General features: G+C 36.2%; 2 protein-coding genes across 3 annotated transcripts in view; both read right to left on the minus strand.

Moving 5' to 3' along the window:
- Nucleotides 1-19,501, minus strand: part of septin7a (septin 7a) — a 214,106-nt gene extending 194,605 nt beyond the window's left edge. Inside the window, exon 1 of the mRNA XM_082186136.1 lies at nucleotides 19,497-19,501. The gene's annotated coding sequence lies outside the window, so the exon portion shown is untranslated. The remainder of the gene's footprint in view (nucleotides 1-19,496) is intronic.
- ctdp1 (CTD (carboxy-terminal domain, RNA polymerase II, polypeptide A) phosphatase, subunit 1) overlaps nucleotides 1-26,939 on the minus strand; it is a 99,124-nt gene that overhangs the window by 2,204 nt on the left and 69,981 nt on the right. The gene's annotated exons all lie outside the window — the stretch shown is intronic.

A 26,939-nucleotide genomic window follows, 5' to 3' on the forward strand; every position in this document is an offset into this window, starting at 1 on the left:
ATTTTTTCTTACCGCGGTTGAAAAGCAAGAAATTACCGCGGTATAGCGGTAAACCGCTTTAAACCTCAACCCCCCTCCCCCCATTTTTTTTTCTGCGACGTCGCGGCTGGAACAACAAACATGGCAATGATAATCTCAGGTACTGTTTATGTGCTTTATTTAATGTTAAAAGCATGCAATGTGACTTTGAATATCATTTAGTGCTCCAGCTTTGTAGCTGTAAAAGCAACAATGGATAATTCACCTCAGATCTTGAAATTAAACAAATGGAAACAAAAACTGTGAACATACAAGTGTATTCTTTGACAAAGATTGTTTTAGTAACTCAGCAGCCTATGTATTTTTAATAATGTTTAAATGGTGTAATATTTGTGAATTTGATTATGTAGCCTCGTCAAGGGTTGACAAACGCTGTCTTCACGTGAGAGAATTGTGTTAAATAAGCACGCGCAATTAAAAGCTGAGGTCCTGCTTTTGGGGCTTCAAATTATAGGCTATAAGACATTTGCAATATAATTGGGAGTCTGCACAGGGTGTTTATTTTGAAAAATACCTTCTTTTTTTTACGGTGCGGCTTGGACGCGGCGTCCGCCGAAAATAGACTAGGCGCCTATATTTAGCGAAGCGGCTGTGTTCTGAAACGCGCCGCGTCGTGGCTGGTGTAAACACAAGCATTGACTAGAGTGGGCGCGATCAGCACCGGTAGCCGCGTCGCAGCCGTAACGCGCCACAGAGTGTAAATAAGGGGTTATAGTCAATAGCCTATGAATGGAATGCTATTATGTGTCATGGAACATTGCGCTCCCCAACTTGCGAAAGGTCGGATTTGCTCCATCTTTTGATGATAAGTTTTGCATGTCATTATAGTCAATGAATCCATGTCATTAGACACAACGTGAACACATGTGAAGGCCAGTGTTTATTTTATTTTATTTATTTTTTGCGGTGATGACGGTGACGAGCTCAGACTCGCAGTAGGCGTCACGTGACCGCGGTATTGCGGTAATGCGGTAACCGTCCCAGCCCTAGTACAGGCGACACCATTGTCAAAACGATCACCATTCACATGGATCCGGCGAAAACGACAAAAAAAACCGCTGTATTCTGCTGCCAGGCCAGTAGATGGCGATGAAACACTATAGATTGAACACGTGATACGCATGTGCATGACGTCATCGTTTTCAGAGATTAGTGTTTTTGTTGTTTACATGAAAACGGGTTTCAAAGTGCACGTTTTTGAAAACGGTCTCCCAGTTTGCGTTTTCAGGCACCCAAAACGCCGTTGTCGTGTAAATGAACGGCCAAAACGCACCAAAAGTTTTACGTTTTTAGTTGAAATCGGTGTCAAGTAAACAGCCCCTCAAACTTTTATTCCGCCGGGACACATTAAACTGATGAAAACTGACAGTAGACGTATAATGTTACAAAAGATTTCTGAAATGATGTGCTTTTGAACTACAGGTTTGGAAAGACTGAATGAATTTTCATTTGTGGGTGATCTAACGCACCCTGCACTAACGTGTTACATCAGCTTCACATGCATGAAAGCCATTCGTATTGACACTGACATACACACACACAACTACTTTGTAAGCCAGTTTTGAAGAAGATATAATAATGCTCTGCCAGAGCTAATTAACCGACGGCTTTCATTATATCTGCTGATAGTACTGACAGCTGTTTTGATCATGGACAGTATGTGTCTCTCATTTAGTGTAATGATGAATCCGCTACCACCTGCTGATAAAGAACCAGTCTGACTACATGAATAAAAGATAAAAGCAAAGGAAGGACAGAAAATGGAAACCATCAGAAAAGAAAGTCAACCTGACAATGGAACAGTCCATGTGTTTAATATTAGGGACCGAATATGGGGGAAAAGAAGCTCAGCATTGCGTTCACATCACCTAGCATAATTATAAGAAATAAAAGCAAGAAGTTTGTCTCACAAAGTTTTTAAAGCCTTTTGAGCATTGCAGTGTTATCATGCAAGTACACTGTGCATGTACACAAACGACAGACTTTAGTTTAACAGTGATTCATAGCACCACACACATTTGAGTCTTTCATCTTCGATCAAACCACAGACCAAAGCACAATGCTGTTATTCAGGCTGCCATTATTCCACAGTCCTTTTCTTTATGTGATATTTAATGTGGGTAAATGTGAAATCGGCTATAACTCCAAGAATAAAGAAGAATATGAAGGTAATAAAAAAACTGGTGAAAACTGCACATGGGAGCTCATTAAGGTTATCATCATTAAACAAAACAATTATGAAAGCGAAAACTAGCCAACAAAAACATTCATTAAATGAAAACTAAAAATTGGTTTTCAAAACTACAAAAAGGACTTGTTTGTCATATTTTCAATCAATGCTTGATTCTTCTCTCAAGTTGCACTTGATTTTTAACCACAAGGTTTTTAAATATAACACAATGAAATGAAAATAAAAAATTAAAATTATGCCCCAGTAAATCTAAACTGAAAACAAAATAAAAATAAAATAAAAAATACAGTGAAATTATAATATCCATGGTTTCCATACGGAAAATACGAATACATTATAAATCACAGAATTAATCAAGTTTTAATGATCCTCTTGTCTAGCACAAAACAAAAAGTAAATTTACTGAAGCCAGTGAATAATTTCACCTCACGCACATACACAAACATGGTTTAATACACATGCATTATGTTTTACTTATAACGTGACAGTGTAATTATTCTGGGAAATGCACAAGGTCAGTCTCTGGCAAAGCTCGAGATTTGTACATTCTTTTGACGTGCTCATTGTAGCAGGCTTGAAAACATGACTTTTCTGGTGGACTGATAAACCTATACAGTCCTGACTCCTGGAACTTGTATAAGAACTTGTATAAGCATTTGGCAGAAATTGTTTATCCAAAGCACCTTACACTGCATTAAAGTTATGCATTTTATCAGTCCAGGCATTCACTGGGAATCCAACCCATGACATCGGCATTGCAAGCGCCACACTCTAGTGTTTGAGCTGCAGGAATCCGTGAAAAGAAATAGCAATTTTTTTTATTTTTGTGCAATAATGTGCTCTCGTCCCCATAAGTGTGTGAGCGCTCTGTGAAGAGCTTCAAAGGTATCTATTTACAACGTGTTTTTGCAGTGTTGAGCATTGTAGCCAATCACAGACATGTTTGTTGAGCATGTAAACGCAATGGCCAATCAGAAACATTTAAGTTAGTCAGAATCTGCTCAATAAACTAGTTTGTTCAGTGTAGGAAAATAATATTTTGGTTATAAAAAAATGTTTTGTTATAACCAAAAAAGTATAAACACAATGCAAATAAGAGATCCATTATGCAGTATAGACAGATTTTTTGATTATAACGGGAATTTTCACTCACTCAGTAAGCTTGCAATGTGGCTGACCTTCAGTGATATCAGCATTCATTGTAAAGGGAGCGCTCTTTGCTTGGTTTCTATATATACAAATTTGCTTGTTTTCTGTATATATCCCAAAAATACAACTGGGAATGACAACTGTATTAAAATTCAGAGCTGAAACAGAAATTCCGATGTTTGACAATGTGATAAAGATAGCAAAGGACAGGACAAAAAAAAAAAAAAAAAAAAAAAATCTGATGTGCCAAAAACAGATCTGTTAAGGCTGGCAGTGTACAAAAGAAATATACCAGCCACTTTTTATTTTACCTGTAATGCGTTTCTTTTTTAATTTTATTGCTAACTTTTCATTTGATCTTTTTAATGCAATGTTTACTTACTGTAATTGAACAATATCTGAAGGCTACATGCTAATGTTTTAATGTATTATTTATTTATTATTTAACAGCAATAACAATGAACTAATTTCATGCATTTTTATTTTATTTTCAAATAGTACATTTTTTTTTTTTTCATAAAATAGCTACAATAGTTTTGCTATGGTTTGGTACCGAGAACCACAAAGTTTTACTGGTATTGGTAGTGACTACTGAAAATTTTGAATTGTGACAACACTACTTCAGACTACAGAGAATTGCTGTATTCTAGATTTGACTGGAGAGTTTTCTGACAACGCCTCAACTCTCACCCACCAACTGACTGTGACCCTGCTGACTCAACAACACCCCACACAGCATGTCAGAAAATAATATGCATGGTTTTGATGCCTCAAGACCACTTTTCCCATTGGGAATACTGCTGTCAGGCTGGAAAACCAGCAGGACAGATGGAGGGTTTCTTTTTAAACTGAAAATAGACGCTAATGGCGCAACGGCATAAAAAAAATAAAGGAAGGAATATCCCTATTTTCAAACAAGCTGTCTCACTCCCTCTGTCTTTCACTGTCTACAAGAAACAGATTACATAAGCACAAAGGCTCTGAGAATGAGAGAATGGGAGAATGGGCTTGTGGGAGGAGGATGTGACTGCAGAGCTGTTGAAACTCGGCCGGCTCAGAGTTTGTTCCCTCTGAATGCACCTAAAAGATTTAAACAGGACAGAGCTCTCACAGCCAAGAGAGAAAGAAACAACTAGAGAAAAACAGTGCAGTGACGAGGAGAGAAAGACAAATAAGGAATGACAAGACAGAGAGAATGAAACATTTATAAATAAAGAAAATTTTTATTATCTTTCATCTGTAGAACTCAAAATAAGATTTGTGGAAAACTGAAGAAAGGTGAGTAAACAATGTCAAGCAGGTTTTTTTGTTGTTGTCTGAACTATCCTTTTAAAGCCACAAAAGAGGCATTCAATAAACCGTGGAGGTTTAATGATGTGTGTTCGATTAAACCCACATGGCTTCATTCGTTCTCATACAGCCACGTGTTAAGCACCAGGATGGGGTGTATTGATTGAAGATGGAGGGAGGGTAATTGATGGTCATACATGCATGTGTAACAGACAGCGCTGGTCAATAAGTGTCACATTTTGTCCTGATGCATCCTATAATTGTGAAGATGAGTTCAGAACGGGCGAAGATCAGCCTAATGTGTGAATGAGGCATGAATGTTCCCAATCAGCATTCAGAAGATCATTTCAATCACCATGGATTTTATTTAAGACAGACACACTGTGAGTACTGTGGCCCATCAATTACTTGGAAAAAGCTTCTGTTGGGATTGTAGCTTGAACCAAAAAATAGATCAAAGAGAGCTTTTGTGTCAACTAAGCACACAGTGCAAAAAAATAAAAAGAGTTTAAATGTGCCCAGGCATCATCACAGCATCACTGTTTTTCCTCTGTGAGCACCCACCGAAATCAATGTTTGTAGCTTTTAGTGCGTGTGCGTTAGGTTTGGGGTCATCTACACTATCGTTTAAAAGTTCAGGGTCAGTAAGATCTCTTATGCTCACTAAAGCTGCATTTATTTGATCAAAAACACAGTAAAAACTGTAATAATGTGACATTATTATAATTTAAAATAACTATTTTCTATTTGAATATATTTTAAAATGTAATTTATTCTTGTGATGGCAAAGCTGAATTTTCAGCAGCCATTTTCCAGTCTTCAGTGTCACATGATCCTTGAGAAATCATCCTAATTGGTCAAGAAACATTTATTATTGCTTGCAATGAATTTTGAAAACAGATGTGCTGCTTAATTTTTTTTTTGTGGATACCGCAAGTTTTACAGGATTCTTTGATGAATGAAATAGAAATATTTTGTAGCATTTTTGTAGTCACTTTTGATCAATTTATTGCATCCTTGCGGAACGTTTACAAAAGAAACTGTGGATACAAATGGACCAAATATTGATGACACATTTAAGTACAGAATGATCTTTGATGCAACATTCTGTGTGAACAGAATATATGTCAACACAGGACAATTTTTGTTCAACTATTTCATCTTATACTTGTCCTTGTAACAGATTTAAGGCTCAGTGATTTTACAATTTTTGTTCAACTATTTCAACAATTTTTTGTTCGACAATTTTTGTTCAACTATTTCATCTCATCCTTATAACCTTATCCACATCCTTATGTGCTCAGTGATTTTAAGATGGCAACCACACTGTGCAAAGCCAGAGCTTCTGATTAAAAATAAAAAAATAAATAAAGAGAAAATAGAAGTATTGCAATGTAGCAAAAGGACTGTATGAATGTTTTAGGTAAGTTTAGTTTTTCAACAAGTAACTGCTAGTAGATAGAGGAAGTTGGTATGGAAGGGGCATGCATAATGGTTGTTTACTACACACTTTTGGAAATGCAATGTCACTTTCATTTATGGCTCTATCCCTCTCCATCACTCTCCCTCCTGTTATTCTGCTAGGAGGCTTCCTGAAGTGGATGTTAAGCGAGTATAATGACCAAGTAACTTTTTTTTAAGTTAAATATTTCTATGAATACACTACCGTTCAAAAGTTTGGGGTGAGAAAGATTATTTGTTAAGAGAAATGAATACTTTTATTTAGATGCAAATGATGCATTAAATTGATCAAAAGTGACATTAAAGAAATTTAGAAATGTTAAAAAAAAATTGCATTTCAAATACAGTAAAATCCTGTTCTTTTAAACCTTCTATTCGAAGAATCGTAGAAAAATGTATAAAGAAATAGCACTGTTTCCACAAAAATAAGAAATGTTTCTTGAGCAGCAAGTCAGCATATAAGAATGATTTCTGAAGGATCATGTGACACTGAAGACTTGAGTAATTCAGACGGTACTCGACACTCAGCATTTTTACTGTAACTTTCGAGTACTCTAACTTTATCGACTAATCGTGACAGCCTTAGTTCACATTTCACATATCGTGTCTTTTGCGCGCTGAAGTTTGTTATTTCAAATGTAGGCACACGGCAAGCATGCTCATTTTTCCAGGCGCAGCGAGATGAAAAAACGTTTCAGAATGCCGCAAGTGTACCGCAGGTCATGTAACAAGAACCAACCAATCAGCTTCGCCCTTTCCGTAATAACATTGAAAGCTCAGTCAACATGATGTGGAGAGAGCAGTTCATGGTTGCATAGCAACGGCAGAAGCCACGGGAGCGCAAGCGCTTTGGAAGAAAGGAGACAGTGGCACAGTGTCCCCAGTGCACCCCTTAGTCAGCATAAAAAACTTCTTTCAAAAACACAACAAAAATCTTCACAGCCCCAAACTTTTGAATGCTAGTGTATATAATTCTAAGCCTTAACCGCTGAAAATCAACTCAGACAAAAACAGCTTTGCACTAAACAGCTTAGAGAGAAGAGACCCTGAAAAAACATACCGTCACACTTGACATGCTGCCAGCACTTATTAATTTAAGAAATTTAAAATAAAAGAACTTTCAAGCTCATTATAAGCCAATTAAACTCCAGCCCTGAAAAAAATAAAACACACATAATTAACCCAAATGCCTATAAAAGTCAAGTTTCTTGACACTGCTTTCATTAGAGTTTAATGTAGGACAAATGATTGTTCCAACATTACCCCAGTGTGACCTGTAACAAGCAAAGCGAAGATTAAACCAAACAACAGATGAGCCGCATTCCATAACTTCTAATAAACATGTATTGGTGAGTACTTTTCAAATACAATTTGCTGGCAGATGACAAAACAGGTCATAAATCCTATAGATTAGTCATCTTATATTGCCAGACAGAAATGTAAGTCATTGTTCTCTGTAAATTCGGAACAACATGAGGGTGAATAAATGATGATGAAATATTTTTTTTTATTGTTGGGTGAACTATCGCTTTAACGCAGTGTGAAATTTTGGCACCGTTTTGTTCATATCGTGCTTCTAAAGAAACATGTTTGCAAGAAATGTAGCTCCTGCTCAGAAGTGCAGTACACAGGGAAACAATAGAGAAAGAGAGAGGCAGATATGAGAGGGAGGAAGTCCATGCACCTTCTCATCTATCATTTCAACAGCCGTTCACAGTGTTTAATCTATCAAAGGTCTGTTCTTGGAGGACATAAAAAGAAGCTGGCCCTATTCAAAGATCATCCATTTACCCAGAAGCCCCCGGACATAGCGGCACTGATACATCAATTACAGCATGCATTAGAAATGCTGCTACACTCATCTACAGTAAGGGCAAAAGTCACCATTTAACGACAATTACAAAGTAACCAAGGAGTGATTGCTGCGGAATTTCTCATTTATCTTTATTTAACCACTGGAATAAAATATGAATATATATATCCACAAGGAACCTTAGATTTGGAGAGCGTTGCTCACTAACACCTTCATTAAGCAGTCAACAGGCAAATTATTTCTGCCTCATTAACTTCATTAACGTGCCATTCATAATTCACTCTAGTGAAATTATCATTAGTGAGGAAACAAGTGAAGTGGAAGGATCTTCCAAACGGATCCCATGGGACATTACAAATCCATATCCATTTTAAACTACACTCACTTCATCCATTGTTTGTTTCCATGGAGTACGGACCCAAGACAAGGACAGCAGTAATTAAATTAGATTGGCAGTATATCATACTCTTATTCTCGCTCTATAAGCCTTTAAAATCATGCGTGGCTATTCAGAGAGTTCTGATGGATCCATTAAGAGTGCAATAATGGGCTTCTTCTGTGTGTTATTTCACAGCCCATAATATTCACCAGCTGAGGAGATTGAATGTAAAACAGCACCTACAGGTCTGTTGCCATGGCATTAAGTGGCGGCCTTACGCCTTGAAAATACTCTGAAAGCGGTTGGAGGAACTATACAGTGTGCAGATGGGTGAAAGCTTATGAAGCTCAAGGAAATCCATTAACAGCAATGTTCTAAAAGCACCATTTTTAATACAGGTTTGACAAAGAGGAGAACAACTTACTGTATGGTGTATCATGCTGGATGGTGATGAAAGGGATAGTCCATTTAAAAATGAACACACCCTCATGTCGGTCCCAAACTATAAACCTTTATTCATATTCAAAACTTCATTGTCCCTCCACTGAAAGTCCATACCACCAAAACTATAATCCATATGAATCGAGCAGCAAGTCCCTCAAGAGGCACGAGCGCTTTATATAACGAACAGATTTAATATAGGCTTTTATTCACAAATAAACATTGATCAATGTACATAGAACATATCAAATATGGTAAATGAAAGCTCAAATGTGCGTGCTTGACAAGCAAGAACCAATGAGGTTTGTTCTTGTGTGGTAAGCAAGTATATTTGCGCATCCATTTACGGTATTTGATGAGCTCTATGTATATGTGTTGATCAGTGTTTACTGTATAATCTATGTTGGAATCAACTGCGTAATTGAGATGGATTTCTTTTACAATGCCTTCATGAACTTTTTGACCTGTCAAAGTTTTGGTTCCGTGGACTCTCAATAGAGGGACAGAAAACTCTGTTTCATTAAAAATATCTTCAAGATGAACAAAAGTCGCACAGGTGACAAAAAATGATGACAGAATTTTTTTGAGGTGAACTAACCCTTTAATGCCTTTTGATTTCTTTGTCAAATTATGTAAGCACAATTCCTTTAGACAAATTTTTTTTTAAAGGATTAGAAAGGTGTGTTCAAGTTAAGTATCCAAATTTTCAACTACTTTAAGGCACAAGTTAAAGACATACAGTAGTCCTCCAATACTGGATTTAAAATATGAAATAGTATAATTTAATATATTTGTGCAAGCATACATGATAGTGCTCAGCAGTATGCATTGAACTACAAGACTCATGCGGATTTCTCTAGTGGATGAGCATTGTATGCGTTTTATGAACATGTAAGCCTAATTTACATGTACTAATTGACACTTTATCAATAAAGACTTACAGTACAGCAACCGGGACAATCCCCATGGAGCAACCCAGGGTTAAGTTCTTTCAAGATCACCATCCAAAGAGCACCCCTAACCCTCCTTTTGTCGCCATGGAAAAAATAACAGCAAATGGACTTGCAAAGACGTGATGGTGAGTAGATGACAAAACATAAAATTTTGTCACTTCAAAACAAAACACTCAAGAGCCAAGGTTACGTTTGGATTATTAAAAAAGGGATTTCATTCCCCAAAGCAAAATATCTAAAATAGTACTGCTGTTGTAAAACATTTCAAAATGTTAATTATCACGCTAACAGTCTGCTGCATATCCCATAGTGTTCCCGAACAGTGCTCTGTTCAGACTAATAATTAATTAATGAAAGCTGACGATGAGCACTTTCGAATACTTGATTCTGTCCCCTTTCTGAACAAAGCCGTCAGCGTGAAGAGGCAGGGGAGGAATGTGTGTACACTTTCGGTGATAATTAAGTTAATATGGCGACTGGGGGCTTTTCACAGACAAGCAGCCAAAATTAATGCCCATGAATTTGTGTATACATACACAAAAAAACACACATAAGTATGGAGAGACAACAGTTTTCATCTCTCCTCCCACAGCATGCTCTAATTGGCCCTCAGGGAACCGCTACGCTTCGAATCCACGCGACGACACCACACATTTATGTTGCAGGAAACACGTCTGAGAATCTGCAATCCACATGCGATGTAAAGTGAGACATCAGTTGTCCGTATGCATTTATTCAGCAACATGGCATCTGCAAAAGCATGATATTATTGTATATTTATATTAGATGAGTGGTAATTACTGGTATTTGCTTGGACAATTGTCTTAATTACTACTGCACATATTTACAGATTTTGACATTTCATAAAGGTGATGATACACAGGGCAACTTTTTGAGCAATATTGCTGGGCAATCTTGCCAAGTGATTGTTGCTTGGGCACTTTCCCATTGAAAATGGGCAATAAATTGCTTTCTGGATAATTTAGATCGGTCGTGGGCCGTGTCTCATCTGGTTGCCCGTTGACAGCAACGTTGCCCAGCAATATTGCTCAAAAAGTTGCCCTGTGTATCATCTCCTTAAGTGTTGAGGCTAAATTAGAATATTCTTAAACTTTAGTCAGCATTTGACCATTTAGTCAATATTTCATCAGTATTTCAATTTAAACCATTTAACTACTTTCATTATGTCAATTTTTCATCTCGTCTAGGGCTGTCACTTGATTATTTTTGGCGATTAATCGGGTTATTGGTTGATTATTTTGATAATTTTTGTAGTAACAAAAATAGAACAAAGAGAACAATTGGTCTTTAAAATGACTTAAAAACATATAAAACCACAATTGGGTAATAATAATTGAATCAATAACTGTTAAAATACATAATGTAATAGAGAGATAAATATCCTTTTCACACAAACTAGTCGTCAGAAGTTTTATTATAATATTTATGTGGATGAAGTCATTGCATTTGGAAACAAAGATGAAGTTCTCAAGGTGAATGCATACCTCTTTAGGGGTCAAACAACTAAAAATCAAGTCAGGAATCTCAGAGTGATTCTGGAGTCAGACCTCAGTTTCAGTAGTCATGTCAAAGCAATAACTAAATCAGCTTACTATCATCTAAAAAAATATGGCAAGAATTAGATGCTTTGTTTCCAGTCAAGACTTGTTCTTGAAACTTGTTCATGCTTTCATCACCAGCAGGGTGGACTATTGTAATGGACTCCTCACTGGCCTTCCCAAAAAGACCATAAGACAGTTGCAGCTCATACAGAACGCTGCCGCCAGGATCCTGAGCAGAACCAGAAAATATGAACATATCACACCAGTCCTCAGGTCTTTACACGGGCTCCCAGTTACATTAAGGATTGATTTTAAAGTATTATTACTGGTATATAAATCACTCAATGGCCTAGGACCTCAATACATTGCAGATACGCTCATAGAATATAACAGATCACTAAGATCATCAGGATCAAGTCACTAAGAAATACCAAGGTTTCACTCAAAGCAAGGAGAGTCTGCTTTTAGCTATTATGCCAGCCGCAGCTGGAACCAGCTTCCAGAAGAGATCAGATGTGCTCCTACAGTAGTCACATTCAAATCCAGACTGTTTAGATGTACATTTACTGAATGAGCACTTTGCCACTGTTCGTCCGACTGTTTGCACTGTATTTTATTTAATTTTTATTCTAAACTGTTCTTATTTCTTTTGATTATTTTAATTACTTCTATGTAAAGCACTTTGAATTACCATTGTGTATGAAATGTGCTATATAAATAAACTTGCCTTGCCTTGGATGAACATTTAGCTCAAAAGGTCCCATCACTGTCATTCAATATTTGAACCCCCTTTTAAAAAATAAATAAATGCTACAGCGACTGTAATTTCTTCAACATCAAACATGCAAACTCGAAGGAGGGTTTGGACTTTTTTTTTTTTTTTTTTAAATCAAGATGAACCGAAATGCATATTTGGAAACTTGATGTATTGACATATGATGATGTATTTCTACAAAAGATAGACTCTCGTCTGTGGAGTGTGTCACTTTTTTTTCTTTTTTGCTGATTAATAGTTAATTCAGATACATTTTTTAAAACCAAGAACTCAAATTTACTCAAGTAATTGTGACATCCTATGCTTGTCTTTGTTATCATTGAGGGAAAAAAAATCCATCAGTAATCCAGTAATTGCCAACCTGATAGCAACTCCAGCATTGCAGTTTTACAGTCAAACAAACTCACACTTTTTTTTGTGAAAATGTATGAAATCTAGAATTATACAAAGGGTTCAAAGGATAATTTGTTCTTCAAAGCCAGATCTTGAAGCATTAGTCAACTCCGTCCAAATTTAAACCTCGTCTGGCTCAGTCTCCAATGGCTTCAACTTCCAATAAAAAGTAGCCAGATAGGCTTCATAGACTGTAAGTGTTAGGTTGCCATAGAGATAATGAGTACATGACAGATACTTTTCCTGGAATCGATCACAGGATTTGCCGTAAGAACAGCAAGAGTAAGGGTCAAAGACTCAAGGGCTCTTTATTCACACGTGTCAGCCCTGTTTCATTAGCACCGAGCACAAACTCAAAACCACCACTACAGACTTCCTCCCTCAGGTTTCAACCTGACGATCCAGAAAGATAAAGTGAGAGAACTCCCAAAGATCTGCTTGGTGTCCTGCGGTTGTTCAGAATCTGAGATGACGGAGTGTGCTGCGGACCACTTTGGTCTCAGAGATCATTAAAATCCTAAGCAGGCAGGCTGCCTCATTGTAGTTTAAATTATGAGATCTTTATGTAGAACAATGCTCTCGCTCCCTAATTGAGAAGTCCTAAATCCAAGGCTGCACATCCTGCCCTGAGGACAGAAGATCAGGAATTTCCTGTCGCTGCCATCTTGCCAGTGTCAGAACAGGGATACTCCTGATAGGATGTAAGGGGAAAGTGGCAGAGTTTGGCGCTCCAGGGGGGAATGACGCCTCTGATCACCGCACAGTCCTTCATGAAGCGAGTCCTGCCCTCAGGCATCTGCCAGCCGATGGTGCAGAGAGAATCTCCCAGGGTTTAACATGGTCAGTGTTTGGGAGGAGGACACAGGCCTAACTCACAGCTGCTTCGTAACTGTCTGCTTTACAAATCTGTGTGGGTTCTTCGAATAACATTTTTCAAATATGAATAACATAACTACGAATAACATTTTTCATGATCAAGGGTCAAATGATTAACAATTATTTGAATGCACAAAAGGACAGAAGCTCTTTCTACATTTTTAAGCACGTTTTAGTAGTTCACATAGACATTTCTGGAGTGTGTTTTATATTAATTTAAACTACAATTAAATAAAAAAATTGTTTCACTATACAAGAAAAATATACAATGACCAAGATTATTTCTACAATAAAACAAGAACATTAAAATTAAATTGTTACCAGATATGTGAGCCATCAATCCTGGAAACAATTTTTCAAATGTTTTGTATTTCACCACCCTCTTTTAACAGCAGTTCTACAATATTACATGAGAAGCTAATTCCCTATACATTTTAATGGACCGTTCAATGAAATCACCTACTGTTCAATAAAATCTGATCATATGGGTTTGACATATTCAGTTTATTTTACAGTGTTCTTGTTACACATTACATAGCTACTATAGTAATTACTATAAATTGTGCCTAATTACATGCAACTAACTTTAACCACACCCTAATACTACCCTAACCCTATAGTAAGCACATGTAGTTTATTTTTATTACTACTAATAATTAACTACATGTGCTTACTATAGGGTTAGGAATCGGGGTTGGTTTAGTGTTAGTTGCATGTAATCATGCATAATTTATAGTTATTACTACAGTAACTTCATGTAACGTGTAACAAATACACTGTAAAAAAGAAAGTCTTACATACATATTGAATTTAACTGATTTTAAATAATACGTATATAAATATGATATAATGTCGGGAGCCGGGATTCGTACAATTCACTACATGTCGGAGTGCTTCTTATGAGGCTATTGGCCTGTGACAAATAATTCTTTAAATGAGGGCATAAAAATAGTTCAGATTCCTCCTTCAGAGTAATTCAGTGTTTTTTGTGCTTATTTTATTGTCTCCTCAATACAGTACAAGTTACTCTCTGAGGTTTAATACTGTACTTGGGAGTAAGTGTTACAATTACTAAGCATATTAGTGATGCACTTTTTTTTTAAAGGGGAAAAAATATGAAAACTGCTTGAGATGAAGCACATCATGCCATACATAAGGACACCGCTGTGACATGTCAACGGTCCTGCTTGTCAGGTGACCACATGATGACAGGATCATATGGCACTAGCAGCGAAATTCATTCTCTCAGAGGATCAAAAAACAAGGTGGGTTGGTTGATTTAATTCATCAGCATCCCACATGCACACATTTACATCACTGCAGTACACTAAAACATCCATAATTCAATCTGTTCCCGGTTCTTTGTTGAAACAGTAGTCACATCAGCAATATGCTTATAAACGGGAAGACTGAACTAATTGAATGTGTTGCAGAGACGACGACTCGCAGCACTGTGAAGACATGAGGGCATCCTTTCACTCTTACCGCAACAAAAACAAATACCAACGAAAATCATACTAACATCCCACAGCATTGTTTGTGCAGCTCTGTGATGCGAACGTTAATTAATCCAAATTTGATCCTTTTCACGCTTAGATAATAATTTACTCATTAGCAGACATAAAAGGACAATTTTTTCCACTCAAAATGTAGTTGATTGCTAATAGTTATAACTTTAACTATACTGTATGACTTGTGTCATCAGTTCTTCCTTCTTTCTTGTCCTCTAATGTCGCTACCCATTTTTATGCTTGTCACAAATAGATCTAGTTTTTTTTTTTTGGAGGAATAGTTCCAATAGTTTCTAATAATTGATATTCAGAACCAATTTAGTTTTATTCCTTATTTATGACACAATAGCTTTACCAAAATAACACTATTTATTATAAATACTTATTATATTCATTTTGTTATTATTATTATTATTAATAATAATAATGAAAACCATTACAATTTATTAATACATTTTTGGTGTGTAGCATTTATCTGATGTTCTGTGAATGTGGACTATATTTGTAATTATTTAAATATTTTTCTCAATATTATCAATAATGAAAATTACAATTATTAGTTATTTTGATTTCCATTATTATTATTAACTATTTTTAAACTATTTTATTAATAATAAATCATCCCTTTTGAATGTAAAGTGCATCTTTTTATTATTATTATTATTAAAAATAATAATAATACTTCATTTATAATAAATAATCTATTTTGTGTGCAGTATCTGATGTTCAGTGGGTCAACAGGCTGTGGGTTGAACAATTATAATTATTTCCATTAATATTATTATATATAATATAATTTATTAATAAATTGGTGGTTTTTGTGTGCAATCTGATGTTCTGGGAACTGTGGTTGGCCTGTGGATCTGGATGGTGAATGGGTAGCGAGGCGTACTGTATAGAGAAGAATGCTGGCCTGTGTTTGTTGTGTCCACTGGACCTGCTTCAGACTAGATTTAATGATGAGAACATCCCCTCTGGGGAAATGATAAATACTGGGCTGAATCAATCCTGTCATCGATGACTGAACAACATGAGCATCGAGAGGTCAGTAAAATGCGCTCTGCTGCGTTTCATCTCGACTGCAGCTGAAGACAGCTTAACTAGGGCTGGAACTAACAATTATTTTTCAATTAATCGAATAGTCTAAGATTTTTTTTTTTTGAGTACCATCAGTGTGACAGGACGGGAAACAGGGTTTGAGGGGAGGGGAAATTGTTCATATATTCTCGATTTTCAACAGAAATTGGTTGCGAAGAAAACAATGCAGTCACATATTTTTCAGAATAACTCTTTTCATTTAAAAATGTGTGACACATGGTCACTGAGCACATAACTTAACATTACTTTGGCAACTTAAATGCCAGGTGAACAAGCAAGCTAGCTTGCAAATTTTAGAGTAAACACTGGTCATATCTAACCACAACTAGGACAAAACTCATTTACTGTATGAATGTCTTTAATTTCTTCATTCTGCCAAAACCCAAAAAACACTTACTACAGTACAGTACAGTACAGTACACGGTAAAACCATGGTCAATTTTCGTAAGCATTGATTTATAAATGATTCTGATTGCAAATCAGGGGAAATGTTTGAGCATCTTGCCAGCAGAGCTAGTGACAGCAAGAAAGTTGATATAAACTGAGGATGAGGGGCACCATGGTACACATTAGTGTCTATGACAATGGTGTTTGCATAATGACTTGATCAGAGTGCTTTAACGTCACTGTACACTTAATCTAATAGCTTTAAAAGTGCTCACTTCAGTGTGAGAGAACAGGCTTTAGTTACGCAGTAGTCAATTAACTTTTTAGAGCTTTTCATTAAAACAGTTTCGGTGGCGGACGCTAGCCTTTTGCCTTTAGAGCACTGATGCACCACTAATGGAGTGTCTCAGTGTTTACAAGAGCTGATAAAACCCCACTGGTATTTTCCTTTTGGTAAACAACATTTTAGTCAATAGCGTGAAACCCCTTCAAGTACGAAAAAGAATCAAAAGCTCTGAATCGCAACTGCATCATAAATCATAGTGAGCAACAGCGGGTCAGTTTATTTAGCATCTGTGTATTCTGAGTAAAAATGCCGCAGTCAGTGTTGGTTATCTCTGTATTATAAGACTTATAGTGCAAGCTAGAGCAATGATCCTTCCCCTGTTTAGTTTTTATTTCGTATCTATTATTAAATCTAAATTTTAAAGTATATGATTAACTAAAGAAAAAAAAAAAGACGACATCAATAGGTTTGGATACAATTATTTATGCTTTTGCATTTAATTTCAGTTTGAAATAACCTTTTCCCCTAAATATTTCCCCCATTCATTTTCTCCATAGGCATTTGAAAAAAAGAAAAAGCGATCTAAGCTATGAACCAAACCATCCAGCTTCAAGATAAAGCATAACATTATGCCATTTGCATTTAAGGTAAATACAAAATTTAAACAATCAAACAAATGTTAATACAGGCACCATTTCATGAAAATCTAGGACTTCCAAACACTTTTTCCAGGACCATTTCCCCCCCAAAAAACTTAATTGACAATTTCACGCATTCTCTTCACCCTACATAGAATATATAAACAGAATATAATATACTAAATGAACACAGATAGACAGAATAAGGAATTAACTAAGAAATAAACTAAGGAATTATATTAATATTATATTTTTTATTATATAAAAAAATAATTATAATTCATATTTAGATGTATTATATATTTAGCTATTATACGTATTAAATAAATACAGCCTGTTGGCGACAGCCTTGAACATCATGTGATGACACAAGATAAATTCTACTCTTAAAAAAAAAATGCAGTACTTCAAATGTCAAGTTCACATTTACTTCTATTGCACATTTAAAACAACCTTGGTTGACCAAAGTGCTGTACATAAAATAATACATAAAAACCGTTCCAGAGGGTTAAAAGCACAAGAGATAAGATGAGTTTTTAGCATAGATTTGAACTCGGACACAATGGGAACAGCTCTAACATATAATGGCAAGCTATTCCACAGGTTTGGGCCGACCACTGCAAAGGCTCGGTCTCCTCTACACTGCAACCTGGATCTTGGGACACACAAAAGATGACAAATGCACGAACTAAGTCATACAGATGGATTATGGATAGAGATTAAGTCTGAGAGGTATTGGGTGCTAGATTAATGAGGGCTTTATAAACAAACAGCAACATTTTAAAATCAATGCAGTATCGGACTGGTAGACAATGCAGAGAGCATTGGGCATTTGGTAAATAAAGACAAAAAATGTATATCACAGGTCCTTCCACAGATTATTATATTGCTTGTGGAGGTCATGGTAGGTCATTCTTGAAAGGAAACAAAATAAATTGGAGAATTTGAATGACACTGCTTTGTGTGCTCTATTAAAGCAACTTTAAAGTCATCACAAACTTTATGGACAATTATAATTTTTATGGAATATTGCAGGGTTAATTATAAATGCACATCAAATTCATGTGCACTCATAATTTTAATCTAAAATATGAACTTCCCCTCCCCCTTGCAATGAGAAGGCAATAATCCATCCACTCCAGCAACCTGTCACTCACACAAGATCGCAGCAATGGCAAACGACAACGATTCAATCAATTCCCAACGGACAAATAAAGCCTATGTTTTTTCTCAGATATACATCACAATATGGAAGAAAAGACAATCAAAACTTCCATTTAATGCCAACTCTAAAACAATAACTACAGTCAACACTCATAAGTGTCCACACTTCAGAGATGAACACATCCTGTTTAATTCCTCAGAGAGCCACATTTTATACAGTGGCTCACTGCTGATGTAATGACTCAATCGGCCACTCAGCATTATATCCTGTTTAATGACGAGAGAAAGACAGCATGAATGTAATGGATACTGATAATTGCATAATATAAACAGAGCTGTAGAGGGAATCTGGGAAGCTCTCTTGAGAATTGCCTTCATCTGGACCCATGTAACAATGCTAACAGTAATCCTCAGCAATAGTGGGCCTGTGCCAGATCTAAATGGCTACAGTCTGAGAAATAGGCTTGCTGCGGTAGTCGGTGTTATATGATGTTCGGCCGTACACAATTACTTTACTGGGCCACCGTGGCCCCAACCGTCGTTTTGCTTTTTTATAGAAATACAAAAAAGGTCTCAACTATAAAAAATACTTTTATCAGTTTCAAGCAGGAGATAAAAAAATAGTACAAATGTTTCGGCTATTTGCCTTCGTCAGTGTTTTTATAGAAATAAAAACCATTTAGGTCAGTTGGACAACAGACGTTACAATTATAAACTGAAAGCTTCTGCTCCATATAGAGCAAGCACAGTGCAGCCGGAGTCAGATTTCACTTATGTGAAGAGAGAGTAAGGAGAGATGACTGACAGGACGACGGCAGAGGATTTGGTGCGCAACCGATCCAGAGCGTCATTGACAAATATCTTATCTTGTAAAATCTGCGGTCAGTTCTGCTACTCCCCACACACAGAGTAGCTTACGCCTGATCGCAAAAAAAAAAGGTAATTGCTCATTTTTTCCCTCAGATTTGCGAGATATAAACTCGCGATTGTGTGTTATAAAGTCAGAATTGCATGAAATGAACTTAAAATTGCGTGTTATAAAGTAATTGAAAGATTCTGACTTTTTTATTGCAATTGCGAGTTTATATCTTGCCATTCTGAAAGAAAAGAGAAACTCTAATAATGAGTACACTGTTTTCTCTCCTCAGCACATGAGAAGTGGAACATTACTTGTGCCGTTTCATCCTAGTGTATGGAATGGTCTCCATTTATGAAAACTCTGGGAAACCAAAGACATGTAAGACACAAGATCCAAATTTGAATAATCTTCCTCTGAACAGCAAAATGCAAAAGCCCTGTTCTCTACAAAGGCACTACTGGAATATTCATAAAGTGGGTGTCAATTTTATGCACCGTCCTCGTTTTGTCATTCAAATACAGGCCGTCTCCACAGGAGCCTGAGTCATAACACAACATGGTATTTGCAGTGTTTTAAAATAAAATGTAATCAAATGTGACTGGAAGAAAGACCTTTTTTAAAAACTACACAAATTAAATTGAAAACCTTATGTGCATTTTATACTGGAAATGTATATAATAACAATAACCAGATTATTGTGCTTTTATAATGTTAAGTCTAATAATATTTTAATAATGTAGTCTAATGCAATAGTTTTAATTATATACAAGTCTGAAATGCACAGGGACTCTTATTTTGAAATATTTCTGCGACATTTTAAGACCCTGGCACAAACAAAACAGCTCTAAACACCATACTGATCACATCCTGTGTGTAATGCTATCATGTTATATTTGAACTGCTTTTTGCTTAACCACAATTTTGTCATTTTCTTATGTATGTGTATGTGGATTTCGCATGAAAAAACTAAAAAACATTTAAGAATAAAAACCTGTGAAGCTAACTGTTGCTCACTCACTCTTACATTAATACACACACACACTGGTCATTGATACAGGGAGCATCATAATACCATCTACTGCAATTTTGAAGCATTTCTTACATTGCACTCAATCCCTCATCCATAGTAATATTTATTCCTCAGCAGTTCGGTATCCATCACCAAACATGGCCTCCATCTACAAATATGGCTTCATCACCAATCAAATCGTCCGTCACCCAGTGGCTGATTGATTTTCTTATGAAAACAGCATCTATCACCTCAGGCACATTCACAAGCTCTACGAGTACTGAACAGCACAACGCACCAATTCTGACTCCATCTGCTGAGATCTGCTCCAATTTCACTTTTTGCTCTTTCCAAAATGTTATTAGCCTGGTTTAGCATTATTTTAGGACATTAATGAGCAGGATTGATTCAAAATGTTAAGGCACAAGGGAATGAACTCATGCCATGTCCCATGTCAAATAAAAATCTGGGTCCTTTTTCTCCACTAATGAGCACATTATGACAAATAAATCTGACAGGACTTACACTACTGTTAAAAATGGGTCCATGAGATGTTTTTGAAAGAAGCCTCTTTTGCTCACTAAGGCGTAATATTGTGAAATATTATTACAATTTAAAATAACTGTTTTCTATCGTAACATATTTTAAAATGTAATTTATTCCTGTGATGGCAAAGCTGAATTTTTTAATTACTCCAGTCTTGAGTGTCCCATGATCCTTCAGAAATCATTCTAATATGCTGATTTACAGTTGTGCTGCTACATATTTTTTGGGGGGGAAACAGTCATAATGTTTTTTTTGTCCTCTGATGAAATAGAAAGTTCAAAAGAACAGAAACTATTTGAAATAGAAATCTTTAAATCTGTTAAATTTAAATGGCTTTGTTACTTTTCTTTGCTGAATAAAAGTATTCATTTCTTTCATTAAAATGTTGCTGACCCTAAACTTTTGAATGGTAGTGCAGTTGCATGTGATGTAGTTGTGAAGTACAAGACTATAAGAGAACGATCAAAGTCTAAAGGTTTAACTCTGGTTGGAGCAGTTTTTAGAGCACAGACTAAAAGACAGGTCCCTGCATTCTGCTGACATCAACTCATTACTAGTGTTCACTAAAAACTGACCAACAGGGGGTCCTGTGATAGAGTTATTAAAGACTGTGTGTGACAGGAGGCTAGTGAGACTGCAGATTTAAGACATGGCTGACATGACTGCTATCAATGCAAGAGGACAGTCTAACATTAACATCCCAGCACAGGAGACAAGAAGTGACATGTGGACAGACTGGACCAAATACTTGAGCAGCTCCATCACTGCAGTAGGACCTGGACCTGTGACAGATAAGACCCTGCTGCTCAACAGTCACACACTAACCCACCCAGAACACTTGACAATAAACCATGGAAATGATTTAGTATAATATATATTATGTGTCAAATAAATTACATTTGCTTTACAGTACACTCAAACTTCTACTTCTACACTCAAACTTCTACTTCTACACTCAAACTTCTAAGTGCTAATTTTCTGCTGAATAATCTGCTGAGTGTCTTGATTCAAAAGGACCAACCTTAGGTCTGTATTCATAAGCATTCATAAATTATAACCATATAAGTTCAGATCTATGATTTAAAAGAGGGGTGAGAGTTAACAGGTTAACTAATAGATGGCTGGTGTTAAAATTCTATACCATTTGGCTTTAGATTTATCTCTAAAAATAATGATAATATGAATCAATTTGATTAAATATCTATTGACTGCTACAGATATTCAGTACTTCACATGATTTTTCATTATACATGTGAGAGAACACACAACTAATAAAATGGGATCACTTGAGAAACCATTGGTTTTTCCAAGCTTGAAAAATGATACTTTTCCCATATCCCGCAGATTTTGTGCTGTAGTAGGGTTTCGCAAATGAATAATGCAATGCAAGTTGCATTCTTAGCATTGGGTGTTATAATGTACATTAGCATAAACATTTCATCTTGGGCCATTCATCTTGTAGGTCAACTACAACAGTTTAAAGTCAGTTCAACCGAATAACACATTTGGTTTAATTGCACAGTGAAATCAATACTTTGCACTGAGCTCAAGTATTGTGTCGCATCTGTTTAGTAATTGGAACAGATGCGATTCAATCATTGTTGGTTTAACACATCATGCAAGATGAGAACAAATTGTTTGGATCAAGACAACACAGAGATTTACTAAAAGAAAGAAAAAAAGAATTCGCATATTTTGAGAAGTACATATTTCATTATCCAATTGGACTCTGTGTGCTTTGATGGCTGAATCTGACATGACTAGCAGCAGATTGTCAGTCGCCTGGAGAATGATACTGCATCATTACTGCTCTGACAGACAAGCGTGAAATCACGATGTCAATATTCATAAGAGGAAGAAAACAATGAGCACCATCCTGGGAAATATCAGCAGGTGTGTGAGAGCATTGAGCTTGTTTCTGTGTATTTGGTGTAAAACCCCCTGCTGTAGACGAGTAATTAGCACACTGAAAGACAAATTACACATGAAAGTTTGAGAACAAAACGGCTGGTTGGAGGTCCATCTTAACAGGCCTCTTAAGCCATACTGTAATGTTTAGCCATATTTTGTATTTGAGTGATATTCATCTGAATTCTTTCGTTACTGCAATACAAACAGCAGACCTTCTCTAGACTAGTAATGCACAAATCATGATTTAAATGGCCAATTCTGTTTGTCGACTTTTTTTTACAAGCAAATGGGCCAATTCTGATACTGGTTACCATTTTTTCTTTTTTAGCAAATATATGTGTTGTTTATTTTCGCTATTACAGGCCAAACTGGCCTTAAACAAAAATATCTGCAGCCATTTAAAATTAGATTGCATTTTATTCACGAAACAAACAAAGATGCTACAAACGTCACATGAGCAGTTGTTTTTTATTTAAATTAGATTGTGTTAAATTTAGATTTAAAGATTTAAAGCAATAACAGCCTGGTCTGACTTTAGCTTTGTGAAATTATGCTACATAAAACATTCCTGCACAAAACAAACTCATATTCACTCTGTCAGTAGGTGGCGCTTAGAAGCAGCAATTTAGTGTTTCCTTGGTTACCGCTGTACACAAAGCAGTGCTGTGCTTATAAACACTACTTTAATAGGCATTATACCGAAGTAAGAGGGGAAAAAAATGCAATCAGAACTTTTTTGAAGATAGACAGTTCCCTTCAGAAATACATTCATATAAACCCAGACCAATTCAATATTTATATTTTTCTTCCAATATTTCGAGCATCACAAACAGTGAGCTTGCTGTGTCTCGTACAGTATTTTCTCTGCAGTCGCGTCTTTAGCGTGGCCCGTCTCTTGGCCTGTGTTAACATCCTATTTATAGACTTCTCAATATTTCCACACAAATTACATTTGGGAAATTATTGCAAGGCAGTTGTGAAAGTCCAGAACAGATATTGACCAAAATAAAAAATTATTAAAAAAATTATTTATGGTGGCTAACCGGTGCATCTCTACTCTAGACCCTATAATCTACAAAGTGGACTGGACTTTGTCGTTGGCATGAGGATAGCGATCATAACTCTCTCTCTCGTTGATCTACACTCGAATCCATCTGGCCAAAATGAGCTCAGGTTAATATTTTATATCAGAGCGAGAGCCACAGGTCCTTTAATATACGTAACCTTCAGAGAGCAGAGCATGTCAACTGCTGTCTCAGGAGCGTGTTTGTAATGATCCGGAGGAAACTCAGTCCCTGCTCAAACCATATTTCTATGGCTATTTCCTCATGATTTATGCTGACTTCCAGTTTCCCATCCAAAAAAAGCACCGACACAGAATTCCCAATGTATGGTAGATGAATTCGCATTGATTCTGCCAGCGGCTGTTTGCGTGACTGAGGAAGACGAAGCAGTTATGGAAAGGAGAAAAAGAAAAGACGACAAGCTCTTCAGAGGTTTTGATCTTTGTTCAGAGCCTGCAGGGTTTTGCCCTGTAGCATTTGCATCTGTCAGCACAAATGTAGTACAAGTTTCCCCAGAGAATTACCACCAGAAGCTGTGCTACAAACAATCACTATTCTTCACTTTGATGGGCTGAACGTTTTCTGTTATGCTCTACTTTTAACCCGTCATTATTATTATTTTCCGGAAAATTCAATAGCAGTTCACAGTTTTACAGTTCACTACTGTGGGGTTGGTAAATATTTTTAATGTTTTAGAAAGAAGCGTCTTATGCTCACCAAGGCTGCATTTATTTAATATAAAATACAGCCAAACAGTAATATTTAGAAATATTATTCGAATTTCAAAATGATTTTCTATTTGAATATATTTGAAAATGTAATTTATTCCTACGATGGCAAGTTGAATTTTTTTACATTACGCTGTGAGGCTTAAATTTACTTGGAAAATTTTGTATTTATTTAAACAAAATAGTACTGAATTAACATTCTGGCAATTAGATCACCTGATTTGTTGAACATTATTACATTAATTAGTTTTCCCATTGGTCCTCACTCACATCTCTCATTCTCTTGGTCTGCCTTCATGGAGCGCTTTAAAACTTTATTTTCTCTAAATTTCTTTACTTCAAAATGCTATCAGGATTCAAAACCATAGCTGAGAATCAGGACCCCTTGACTGTATTTTGCTCTGGGCTCCATACCCTTTTTAAAATGTAGAGCCTGTTCTGAGATCATCTTAACCCATAACTTCACCCTGCTAGCTACAGCTCTGATCCATATTAGCATATTCTACTGTGGTAATATCTAGGGAAGGGTAACAGACCAGGTACATTACGGTTTATCTGTCAAAATGATGCATTTTGAATTATATTTTTTTACCTTTGGAGATTTTCGTGTTAACTCAACCTCTGTATGCCACAATGTTGTAAATGAGAAACAGACACACTACACCTCCGGCCATAGTGCTCAATTCCTCTATTAATAATGGGTCTTGTTAATCCAGTTCAGCTTGTATAAGTAAACAAGCCTCTTTTTTTCCTTCTTTTTTTTATGGAAACATTAATATTACCTTTCTGTGTCAAAGTGATATGCTAAACATGTCATCTGCCATAGGCCAGAGAACTGTAATTCCAGTGAAGGAGGAAGAAACACGGGTCTAATTAACCCCAGCGTGATTTTGCTCTTGGCAGTTCTGTAAACTGGTTGTTGTATCTTTCTCTCTCTATTTTAAGGTAGAAGGAAGTTCTTCTGAAGTGAAGGACTACAATGCTGCTATCTCGGCAGGGGCGGGAGGAAGAAGTCACACTCTTGTTTCATGTCCTTTATGGGCTTCAAGCTGTGGAGCTCGACAGAGGTTTAATCGCATTAAACCATTACCCAACTGCAGAGAGCCTCCATGCAGCCTGTGTTTGGCTCCCTACCAGTTATGGAATTATTTCACCCAACAATTTTTTAGTGGTGTTTAAGGCAAGTATCACTATACTATTACTTATACTTAGGGATAGAGATTTAACTCCAAATTAGGGCTGTCCAAAGTGCCATTTTGTCTGATAAAAATCACAAAATATCTAGGTGTGTAAGCCGCAATTATGGAAGTAAAATAATGCCAAATGATTTTGAAACAAAAAAGCTAGTTGAATTGCACTACTTGAAAAAATATGCATTGCATTAACCATGCTTTCATTTTAATGCATTGCATTTTTAGGGCTTACATTTTTATGGGCTGAAATTCAACATGGTTGTATATTTAAGCTATGAATATTTCAATTCAAAACATTTCACACACATTTTTCATCATTATTAAAAATTCTATAATCCATATTCACCTTTTAGATTTCCCTTCCAAAATATTAATTTCGTTTAAAAATACAACCTATAATATTCGACAGGCAATTTTCGGTCCATTTTATTTCGCTTTACAAATTCGCTTCCACAAATTCAGAGGTTCAAATTTGACAGAAAATTCAACATTTCACGCCCAGGAACTGCAGGAATAGCAGTATATTACCAATTCATAAACTCCATCTGCTATTAGTCGACCTCACCAACAGGTTGTGCAGGCGGTTGTTAACAAAGACCAGAGCAACAGGTAAAGAAACAGGTAACATTCATTAAATGTTAAATTAAAATGTATTCAATGAAGTTAGAAACGTGTATACCAATGTCGTATGTAACTTTAGAGACAGCCCCTAAATGTGTTAATATCGAACGTTCAATGTCATTGTCAAGCCAACTTTATGCCAGTATTTCACTGGGAAACACTTAGCGTGAAACTTTGCGTGTTACGTTCATATTCTGAGTCCATCTGCTTACCTGTAGCCCACAATGCCGCGATATAAAATTAAGGAAACTGAACAAACGAGAGAAATATATGCCTACCGCAGATGTATTATTTGATCTGTACATCCGCATCGGGGAATAACATTATAATCTGCTTACAGTACAAAAGTAACCGTGAAGACTTTGTTTCTTTATCAGCGTTTCCAAATATACACTGGCCCTGATAGTCATCACAAATATGCTTGCTTGTGATTTCAAAATAAAAGTTGAATCCCACTTTGCATGTTTTGATGTCCACATATTCTTGTTCAAGAAATTACAGTGGCTGTAGTATTACTATCATAAAGAAGTGTACAAATATGAAAAGTAAGTGAACATTTGTATTAAATGTCATTTGGGCAATATTAAACAAGGATTTGATCT

The sequence above is a fragment of the Leuciscus leuciscus genome (genome assembly GCF_965113295.1).
Source record: "Leuciscus leuciscus genome assembly, chromosome: 12".
NCBI lineage: Eukaryota > Metazoa > Chordata > Actinopteri > Cypriniformes > Leuciscidae > Leuciscus > Leuciscus leuciscus.